Raw genomic sequence first — 11252 nt, 5'->3', positions numbered from 1 at the left:
GGCTGAGGCAGAAGGATCGCCTGAGCCCAGCAGGTCGATGCTGGGGTGGCCATGAGCATGACACTGCACTCCAGCCTGGGCAATGGAGTGAGACTCCAACTCAAAAAAATGAAAAACAAACAAACAAACAAAAAAACCCTCAAAAAACAATGCTGCAACATGTATGTACTTACCTACATCTCTGCTGGGACCAAAATCATGTGCTATATAATCTTTGATAGAAGTCACCAAATTGTTGTACAAAAATGTAGAAAAAAATGTATATGTCTTCCAATAAGTGTATGCAAATGTATCCTAACACCTTTGCATTACTGGGTGCTATAAAATGTTGCTTCTCATTGGGCCTGGTGGCTCACGCCTGTAATACCAGCACTTTGGAGGCCAAGGCGGGAGGATTGCTTGAGCCCACGAGTTCAAGACCAGCCTGGGCAATACAGTAAGACCTTGTCTCTACAAAAAATTTTAAAAATCAGTCGAATGTGGTGGGGTGTGCCTGTAGTCCCAGCTACTCAGGAGGCTGAGTGGGGAAGATCACCTGAGCCCAGGAGGTGGAGGCTGTGGTGATTATGCTACTGCACTTCAGCCTGGGTGACAGAGTGAGACCCTGACTCAAAAATAATAATAACTTCTTGGAAACCACAGTTTAGTATAATATCTCATTGTTTAGATTTTTCATTTTGAAGTTATAAGTCAGAGTGAATTTACTGATGATTTCCTCCCCCTCCTCTCTCCTCTCAAACTTTCTACTTGCCCGCTTTCTACTGGATTATTTATCTCATTTTTGTTGATTTGTGTGAGCTCCCTATCATGTGTTGCAATCTCTTCCCCAGTCTTTTGGCTTTAGAAATATCATTTTTCTGAAATAAAGAAGCACATTTTATGCAGTTAGATTCATAAATAATTCCTTTTATGGCTCTTGGATTTTATTTCTTGTCTGCAAGGCTTTTTCTAATAAGATTAAAAGTATATTCATTCCATAGAATTACCATATGTTTCAGCAATTTCACTCCTAGGTATATGCCTCAAAGAATTGAGGGCAAAGCCGGCTGCGGTGGCTCACACCGGTAATCCTAGCACTTTGGGAAGCGGAGGCGAGAGGATTACCTGAGTTCAGGGGTTCAAGATCAGTCTGGGCAACTTGGTGAGACCTCATCTCTACAATAAATCAAAAAAGTTATCAGGATGTGGTGGCACATACCTGTAGTTCCAGCTACTTGGAAGGCTGAAGCAGAAGGATAGCCTGAGCCCAGTAGGTTGAGGCTGCGGTGGCTGTGAGCATGCCATTGCACTTCAGCCTGGGTGACAGAGTGAGACTCCTATTAAAAAAAAAAAAGAATTGAGGACAGGAACTCAAACAGATAATTACACACCAATCTTCATAGCAGCATTATTCACAACATCCAAAAGGTGGAAACAACTCAAATGTCCATCAATAGATGAATGGGTAAACAAAATGTGGTCTATACATACAATGGAATATTATTCAACTTTAAAAAGGAATAAAGTACCAATCATGCTCCAACATGGATGAGCCTCAAAAACATCATGCTGAGTGAAAGAAGCCAGGTACAAAAGGACAAATGCTTTGTCATTTCACGTGTATGAGCCAACTTGAATAGATAAATCTATTTATAGAGACAAAAAGTAGAATAATAGTCACCAGGGACTAAGGAGATGAGGGGATGGGGATTTATTGTTTAACACGTACAGAGTTTCTATTTGGGATGATGAAAAAAAGTTATAGAAATAAATAGTTATGATGTTTGTACAGCACTGTTAACAAATGTCACCAAATTGTATATTAAAAAATGGTGAAAAGGTACTTCTCAATGGTCAAGTCTGACAAAAATACGTACACACATACATACATACATAAACGATAAATTTTAGGTTATGTATATTTTGCCACAATAAAAAAAATCTTAACTTAAAAATTCATTTGCTTAGGTGACTTTTTAGGCCTTTATATTTTTATTTTTTATTTTAAAATCTTTGATCTTTGAGGGATACGGAGTGAAGCAAGGACCAGCTTCCCATTTCTGCACTTACAAGTTATTTCCATTTTCTCTTTCTTCTTGAGACAATTAATGTAACTTTTTCTCCCGAGAAAACATTCATTTCATTGAGGTTTTAAATTTTTTTTTTGCATAAGGTTGTAGTAAACAATCATAATTTTAAAAATTCCTTCTCTATCTATACTAAGTTTTCTATTGTCATTTTTAAATTCTGTGCTTTCTCAATTTTTCTTGACTAGGTTAACGCCTTGCTTTCTTTTATTACTTTTCAAAGAACCAGCTCTTGTGTTTCTTAGTTCGATGGTGTTCCTGTTTTTGAATTCATTAGTTTCTGGTTTTACATGTATTAATATTAATTTGTCTTTTCCTTGGTTTTAAAAATTCTTTATCAATTCATAATATTTTACATATTTATGGGATACATGTAATTTTTTTTACATGCATAGAATATGTAATGATCAAGTCAGGATATTTGGAGTAGCTGTCACCTTAAGTATTTATTTATTTATTTATTTATGAGTTGGAGTCTCACTTCGTCGCCCAGACTGGAGTGCAGTGGCCGCTCCCAGCCACCGCAGCCTCAACCTGCTGGGCTCCGGAGACCCTTTCGCCTCAGCCTTCCAAGTAGCCGGAACTACAGGTACGCGCTACCACACCCGGCTAATTTATTGATTTATTGTAGAGATGAGATCTCGCCAAGTTGCCCAGGCGGGTCTCGAACCTGCCGGCTCAGGCAATCCACTCACCTCAGCCTCCCAAAGGCGTGGGATTACAGGCTGAGCCACCGAGCCCGGCTTAAGTATTTATTGTTTCTATGCTGGGAACATTTCAAGTCCCCTCTTCTAGCTACTTATAGTCACTCGACTCTCTTGTCAGACAGTGGAGTTTATACCTTTTATCTAACTGTATGTTTGTACCCATTAACCCACCTCTCTTCATCCTCTCTCCCATCTTCCCTCAGCCTCCAGTATCTATCATTCTACTTTGATTTATCTCGGTTAATTCTGTGGGATTTTTTTCCCCCTAAATTCTTGAGCTAAATGTGTAATTCATTAATTGATTGATTATAATTTTTAGTATTTAAATCCATGACTTTTCTTCTTCTGGGTCTAGCATAGCCATATTCCATAGGTTTTGACAAATATTATTTTTGTTTTTATTTTCTAGATATTCTGGCAATTTGGTGTATATTTTCATTTGGATACAAATGTACTTAAAAGGAAAGTTTTTTTAAAATCTCAGTTTTTTTTCTTTCTTTTTGTAATTATTTTCCAGTTTAATTTACTATGGGTACAAAATAGCTCTGTTTTCTTTTGATATTTGGGAAGTTGAAGTTTACTTTTGTCACAGTAGATAAAAAAACACTTATTAGCCGGGCTCGGTGGCTCAGCCTGTAATCCCGCGCCTTTGGGAGGCTGAGGTGAATGGATTGCCGGAGCCCGCGGGTTCGAGACCTGCCTGGGCAGCGAGACCTCATCTCTACAATAAATCAAAAAATCAGCCGGGCGTGGTAGCACATGCCTGTAATTCCGGCTACTCGGAAGGCTGAGGCAGAAGGATCGCCGGAGCCCAGCAGGTTGAGGCTGTGGTGGCCGGGAGCGGCCACTGCACTCCAGTCTGGGCAACAGAGTGAAACTCCGACTCCAAAAAACAAAAAACAAAAAAAACAAACAAAAAAAACACTTATTTTTCCAGAGAAGGTGTATTCTCTGTTATTAATTAATTCAGTACACTCTTTATTATCTGAGTAAAGAAAATTGAGTCAAAGGGTGATTTAGAATTGTTTCTACCATTTATTTTAGTATTTCCTTTAGTTTTTTGATTTACTTATCTTGAATGTGATGGTTTTGGGCATATAGATTAAACATAACTATTCTTACTAATATTAAACGGTCGGATGTGATGATTTTGGGCATATAGCTTCTCTTTAGAAGATAGATTCAAAGGATGGAATAATGACATCAAAGAATTTGAATACTGTAAACTCCCGTTTTCTGTTGTAAAATTACTTTCCATACATGCTGTGACAGTTTATACTCCAAACATTCACATAATTTTGGGGGATGGGAGAGTCCTAGTTAACATAAGACAGTTGCCCAAATCTTAATTAGCTTAAAGGCTGACAAAGCCTTGGGATAAAAGTGTCCCCTATGATTTGTATTCTGAGCTAAATTATATGAGGAAGTTCTATAACCAAGTAAGAGGGGCCGTTAACTTTGCTGCCATCAAAGTTTAGACTCCTTTTCCTGATGAAGGGCTTCAGAGTTGATATCTCTTCATATGGATTTCTTATACCACAAATAGCCCTTATAACAAATTACCTTAGTCTTTGTTTAAATTGCTGTGTTGAAAACGAAGAGCGTAGATCTGTAATCCCAGCACTTTGGGAGGCTGAGGCAATTGGATTGCCTGAGCCCATGGGTTTGAGACCAGTTTGGGCAACTTGGGGAGACATCGTCTCTACAATAAATAAAAAAATTAGCCAGTCATGGTAGTGCGCACCTGTAGTTCCGGCTATTTGGAAGGCTGAGGTGGAACGATTGCCAAAGTCCAGCAGGTTGAGGCTGTGGTGGCCGGGAGTGTGCCACACTGCACTCCAGTCTGGGTGACAGAGTGAGACTCCAACTCAAAAAAAAAAAAAAAAAAAAAAAAAAGAAAAAGAAAAAAAGAAGATAAAGAATGTCCTGAAGATCTTTTAAACAAACACAGAGTTTAAGTTTATGGAAAATCATGAAGTTATCACCAGGTTGTAATAAAGTTCAAGTCAAGAAATTAACTGAGGAAAAATATCCCCACAGCAGTTCTGGCTTCAGTTTTATGCCAGTAGATCTTAGAAGTTCTTGCAACAAGGAAGTTGGTACCTAGCGTATCATTAAGCTACTTGTAGTTAAGCTCTCTGGGCGCATAATTTTAATAGGTGATAAAATATAAAGTCTACTTTAGGTTACTTCAAGTTATAGCACATTTTTTAAGATAAAACGAGTTCAGAATATTTATGTTTCTGTTTGCTTCTATAATCTTCTTGCTTGTTTAAATAAACTCTTAGAATTTGTGTGTGCTTTCAGGGCATTCCACAGTGCTGCTGGGTGATTAAGTCCTTTTTTGCTCCATTATCACAGCCTAAGTAAAATGGGAATTTGCAGTGTTCCTCTTCACAGTACAAAACCTGGAAGAGGAGTTAAATACTGTAAGTCTGTACTTCTGTTCCCCTTATCTTCCACTCCAAATTTTGAGTAAGAGATATGCTCCCTCTTCCTTATAGAACAGGGTTAAGCAAACTAGTCTCAAGCTAAGTCTCACCTACTGCCTGTATTTATATGGCCTTCAAGCTGGGGATAGTTGTTATATTTTTAAATAATTGAAAATATAACCAGAAGAAGATGAACATTTCGTGATATGTAAAAATTATATGAAATTCAATATCAGTGTTTGTTTACAAATAAAGATTTATTGAAACATGACGTGGCACAATCATTTGCATATTGCTCAAGGCTGCTTCTCCATCACAAATGGAAACCATTAGCAGTTGTGCCTCATTCCCCTGTCCCCAGCCCCTGTGACCACTAATTTACTTTCTGTCTCCATGGATTTGTCTGCTCTGGAAATTTCATGTAAAAGACATGATAGATATATGACCTTTTGTAACTGGTTTTTTTCAATTAGCGTGATGTTTTCAAAGTTCATTTAGGTTGTAGCATGTGTCAGTATGTTTGACCCCTGAACAACTCGAGGGGTTAGGGGCATTAACCCCTGCACTGTTGACAATTCATATATAACTTTTGACTGTTGTATAGAGCACCCTTGACATAAGTAACTCCGTCTTAGAAAAAGACTCCATCTTACTTTTTAAAAGGCATGATGTCAACTGGGACCAGATTCTGTGCCTCATCAATAAAGACTGCATCCAATCAGATATGAATATAACCAAGCATACACCCTTCCATTATCAGTCCTCACCAGAGGACTTTGTGGTCATAAAAAGACAGGAGTTCAACAACTCCAAACGGCCGTCTTAACTGACACTCGAAATAAGCACCTGGCTCAGCAGCTAGAGGTTCTGCCCCATACCAGAAGATTCTCCCTTGCAAGACGGTGACCTACTTACTGTCCATGCCGGCTCAGGAAAATTCCTTCTCCTCACCTTGCTTTTCCCTGGACTTGTATATTAACCCTTTCTCTTATCCCTTTTCTGATAATGTTAAATGTTACTTTGTTTGTTGTGGAGTGTTTGATCTAAAACACTTTATCAATGAAGCATACCATTGTGTACAGTTTACAATTACTGACCAACTTTGTGGAGTGGCTTGAGCCTGTGTGCCTGGGGCTCTGACTGCCGAGTGAACGTGTAGTGCTAAGGAGAACTGCCTCCTTGGGAATTCCATGTGGCTCGTGGCTTTTATGATTAAGAGCACATCAGTAAAAGTCTGGCATTGTGGAAAGACACAAGTGTGGATGGATCTGGATATCTCTAACCTCGTGCTGCTCACTACTCTTCCAAAACTTAACTACTAATAGCCCACTGTTGATTAGAAGCCTCATGGATAACATAAACAGCCAATTAACATATATTTTGTATTTTGCAAAAAGTGTAAGGTTTTCATGCCTGCTGTGATAGCTGCAGCAATGGCTTCATGAATTTCCTTTACTTTTTTATAGTGGTTCTTATGCTTAATTCATTTACCTTAAAATGGCGACAACCCCAGCTGCAGAACTCAATCTACAGTACATAAGTAGCAATTCAACTTTTTCTTGTATTGTCATGACTTTTCCTTGCTCCTAAGGAGCGCTTCCAGCATCCAGTGGCATTTCGTGTGGGTCCCATGGCACTATTCAAGGTGTACGGTATTGCACTAAATACAATGAGAAATATACAAGAACCGCGAGAGAACACGTTTTCCTGTGATCTGCAATTTACTAGAGAGACAAACTGTACATGTGGTGATGATCAGCCTCACGGAGTTCTAAGCATGGATACTCACAACACCGTTATAGGACAGGAGATGGCTAGAGAATAATTACAGCAGTGCAGTACGCACTACAGGTACTTTAGGGCAGTCATGATTTAATGCGGCATATTTATGTTTTTTACATTTCTCTTGACTGTGAATGGTGCTGTGGGTGGTCTGTGAATCTTTGTGTGCATAGATTTTGATACATTTTAACTTTTTATAATACATTTTGTATTATGATAGTAAATGATAAAATAGACTAGTATCTATGCATTCATGCCATAACTTTTTCTGGTTTTGGGGGGATATTTCTAGGCTATGTAGTTCATCTGTGAGTTTTTTCAAATTGTCACAAATCTCCAACAGATTTTCAATATTTTTATTGAAGAAAATCCATGTTAAAGTGTATAACCCATGTTGTTCAAGGATCAACTATACTTCATTTCTTTTTATGATTGAATAATATTCCATTGTAAGGGAAGGAAATCAGAATATGTCACTCCAAAATATCCCTCCTTGACATAAATATTTTTGAGCTAAAGGCAATTAAGAAGCAGCAAAGGGAGAAAAAACTCTTTCTCTCCTCCCTTTTTTCCACCCAAAGACAGGATATAAATTCTCCTTTACTGGAGACAACGCTTATCAGCTCAGAGATAGCACCAGAGGAGTCTGCAAACAAATCTTTCTCCATTAGCTTACTTCCATATATTTACCTTTCTACAGCTTCTACCTCTGGGAGCCTAAAACTGCCTTCTTTTGTCTTGTCACTTCTCTAAAATTTATTGTTCTTTGTTGAAGATACTATATAATCTAGGGTTCTAAGCCACTGCTTTGAACTACCTGTCACTGAGGTTTCTCCTACATGTTGTGCACCGCAAGGTTAAGAACATTGCTTGTTTTTCTCATCAGTCTGTCTTTTGTTATAGGGGTCTGTCCCAACTATGGACTTATGAGAGTTGAGGAGAAATTATATTTCCTCCCCAACATTAGCATAGACCATGAGTTATTTATCCATTCGTTCGTTCATGGACATTTGGGTTGTTTACACCTTTTAGCTATTATGAACAGTGAGTGCCATTATGAAAATTGGAATACCAACATCTGTTTGAGTCCCTGTTTTCTATTATTTTACATATAGACCTAGGTGTGGAATTGCTGAGTCATATGGTAATTCTCTTTTGAGAATCCGAATTTCATTTTAGTGTTTTTTCTTTTCTCTCGTTCTGTTATTGTATTTCACAGTGAGGACAAATGAAATAGTCAGGTAATGGAGAATTTTCTCACGATTTAGTATCTTTACCTATCACCCCACTGAATGCCTTTAGTTCTATTAATAGATTAATAGAATTAATCTATTAATAGAACTAAAGGAGTCAAATTAATAGATTTCATTTTATGTCATTCATTTTCCTGGACCACAACTTAATGTAGCAGCTTTTAAAGGGCCAGATATTTTGTCCTAAGCCAGCAAGCAAGAAAATGAATGAGGGAAAACAAAGGACTAGGATAACCTTCAAATTGCCTGTGAATGATCAAGAGTCGGAGCTGGCTTCGTGGGCACACACAACCTATGCAATCGCGTTGGGCCCTATGCCTAGAAAAGTCCTACACTCAGAAAAGCCCTATGCTCAGAAAAACTTCATGCTTGGTTTAATGCTCTGCTGTTACTGTCTTGAAAATCTAAATAATTTTTTTAACAAGCGGCCCCACATTGTCATTTTGCACCAGGCCTTAAAAATTATGCAGACAACTCTATTAATAATTGATAGTATCTACTTATGCCCATCTTGTACCCTAAAAAACAAATTCTAAAATGGGAAGAAAAAAAAACATGTCTGCCACGCAAGGCAGAAGCGTTTCAAATGTAGGTGATTGCTAAACTGAATGGTAATAGAATAACTCAAGTATATTTGAAAACACAGACGACAGACCAAAGCTTTCACAAATGAATTTACTGTGTCTATTATTGTTGGCCTGAGAAAATAACTCAAAAAGCCATTGCAGTTTCTGAGCCCAGTAGGGACAAACAGCAAACACATTCCTTCTACTCTCCAAGAAAAAGTGCGGAAGATTCGGTTCTTCTGCCTTCTAGTAGAACTGAGCCATGCCCCCGGTGCTTGGCAGCTTGGCAGCGCCTGGTAAAATCAAGAGCAAGTTGCAGTCCCAACAGAGGAACTTTAAAGAAAACAGAATACTTTTGCAATAGCCTGCTAAGCCTTTCCATCATGTTTTGATTGCAGAAAAGATCAGGCTTTATGGGCTCAAGGAAAAATAAATGAGTTAGTGATAAGCCTAAAGCCTGCCCTGCCCTTCCCAGCATAAGCAGGGAGAAGAGGGCCTGAGTTTTTCCTAAGAGCGAACACATTTTCAGTTCAGGAAGAAATCACAACTGGCCTAAAAGCTCATCAGGTTCATCTTCTCTGCTCCGTTTGCTGGCTCTGTGTAATCTTTAGCAACTGCTCAATTGTGACGTCTTCAAAGAAACTTGGCCAAGGGCACCCTTTCTCTAGACATTCTTTTAGTTACAACAATCTACAAAAGACTGAGGGTGAATGGCTGAGTGGAAGAGCTGGCCACCTCTGTATTTGTTCCTTGCTGCAAGTGAGTATGAGAAGTATCCTAGGAGACAGCTTTTCCAGGAGAATGATTAGCCAAACAGTCCTGTCTAGAGGCCTTCCAATAAACCAGATTAGCTGTGATGTGATTATGAAATTATACGGCATATTTCAAGGAGACGCCATAAAGAAAAATCAACAATTTGGCATTACACAGCCATTTGGGGTGTAACCTATATCAGGAAGAGCCAAGCTGGATACCAAAAGCAGGACTCACTCTTGTAGGGAAAGAAGAGTGGAGGGAAGTGTTTGCTGATGGTGAAAAATATATTTGGAATTTTTTGTTTTTTTATAAGGAATTTCTTGAAATTTTCTTATAACATCTGTTCACATCCCTCATTCCCCTTTACAGCTCATAGCCTGAGTTTAAAAAAAAAAAGGCTTAGAAATAACAGGGACAGACTCATCTAGTGTCCATGATTTTGTTGAGTTTTGTGGGAGGGAGACTCTATAACACCATTTCCCTCCATTGTCAACCTTCATGGTACAAATCCAGGTTGTTTTTTTTATTTTTTAATTTACAATTGGCATACAATAATTGTTTTCATGCAGTCCTTCCTGGAGCATAAAAGGCCCTGAGGGCACTTAGCTAGCTTTTCTTCAAAAGTCAATTAATTCATGATGGGTCAGATACATACTGTAGTCTCTGTGGAGGAGTACCTGTATCTTTGTATATATAACTTATTCTCTAAGTTTAAAAAGTGATATTGATTCTAATCTGCCTAGAATGGCTTGAACTTGATTCTGTTGATAGGTAGAGTAGTATTATAATTGCTTTTTTACTTATCTGCTGCCTTACTGGAATGCACTTCTTGAAGGCAGGTATTACGTGATGATTTTTGATCGTTATATTCCCTGGGTCTCGGATAATGTGTGGTAAACAATAAGTGCTTAAAAAGTGTTTCTTGAATGATTGTTGGATGAATGAAGCAGACAGAAACTCTTTCAAGATCTTTTATAGCCCAAGTCTGTGAGCAAGCACATCTAGCATCGTGGTTAGAGGCAGAGATTACAAAACTGTACTGCTTAGTCTCAAATCCTGGCTCTGCCTCTCTCTACTTGTGAGTGTGGCTAAATTATTTAACTTCTCTGTGCCTCATTTTCACTATCTTTAAATTGGGTGTAATAATAAGATCTATCTTACAGTTCTGTGAAGATTAAATGAGTTAAAACAGAACATTGCCTGGAAAATGGTAGGCACTCAGCTGTGTTCGATCTATTATTTGTAAAAAATGTGTGGATGATCCACTTTCATGTTCTTGCGGTTTGTTCCATCCTCACTGCTCCCCAACAAAGTAATCCTTGGGTAAAATATTTTCTCATAATAAATCATTCTATATTACATCATATCCCTTCTAATTGTTCCATTATACAGGGCAAAAATCCTACAGGAAAAAATGTCTCCAATCCACACACAGTAATACATATACAACTGCCAAAAAAGTCGGAGGAAATGGGGGAATCTTTTGAAGCCATTTAAAGCTCTTTGTGATCTAAGCATTTGCATCATTTCATAAAATGTGATGAATTCCTTTCAGTTATTAAACATAAAAAGAATTTGCTTATGCATGGCTATGTTTGAGTAGATTTGGTTGATATCTCATATTTTCCATTAATTCTAGACTGTAAGATGGAAAAAAGTCAGAATAATAAGTTAAAATCTCTTTTTAAAT

The sequence above is a fragment of the Carlito syrichta genome, unplaced genomic scaffold, assembly GCF_000164805.1.
Source record: "Carlito syrichta isolate Samal-C Ts95f unplaced genomic scaffold, Tarsius_syrichta-2.0.1 Scaffold308844, whole genome shotgun sequence".
NCBI lineage: Eukaryota > Metazoa > Chordata > Mammalia > Primates > Tarsiidae > Carlito > Carlito syrichta.
Note: the sequence above shows the minus strand (reverse complement) of the source record.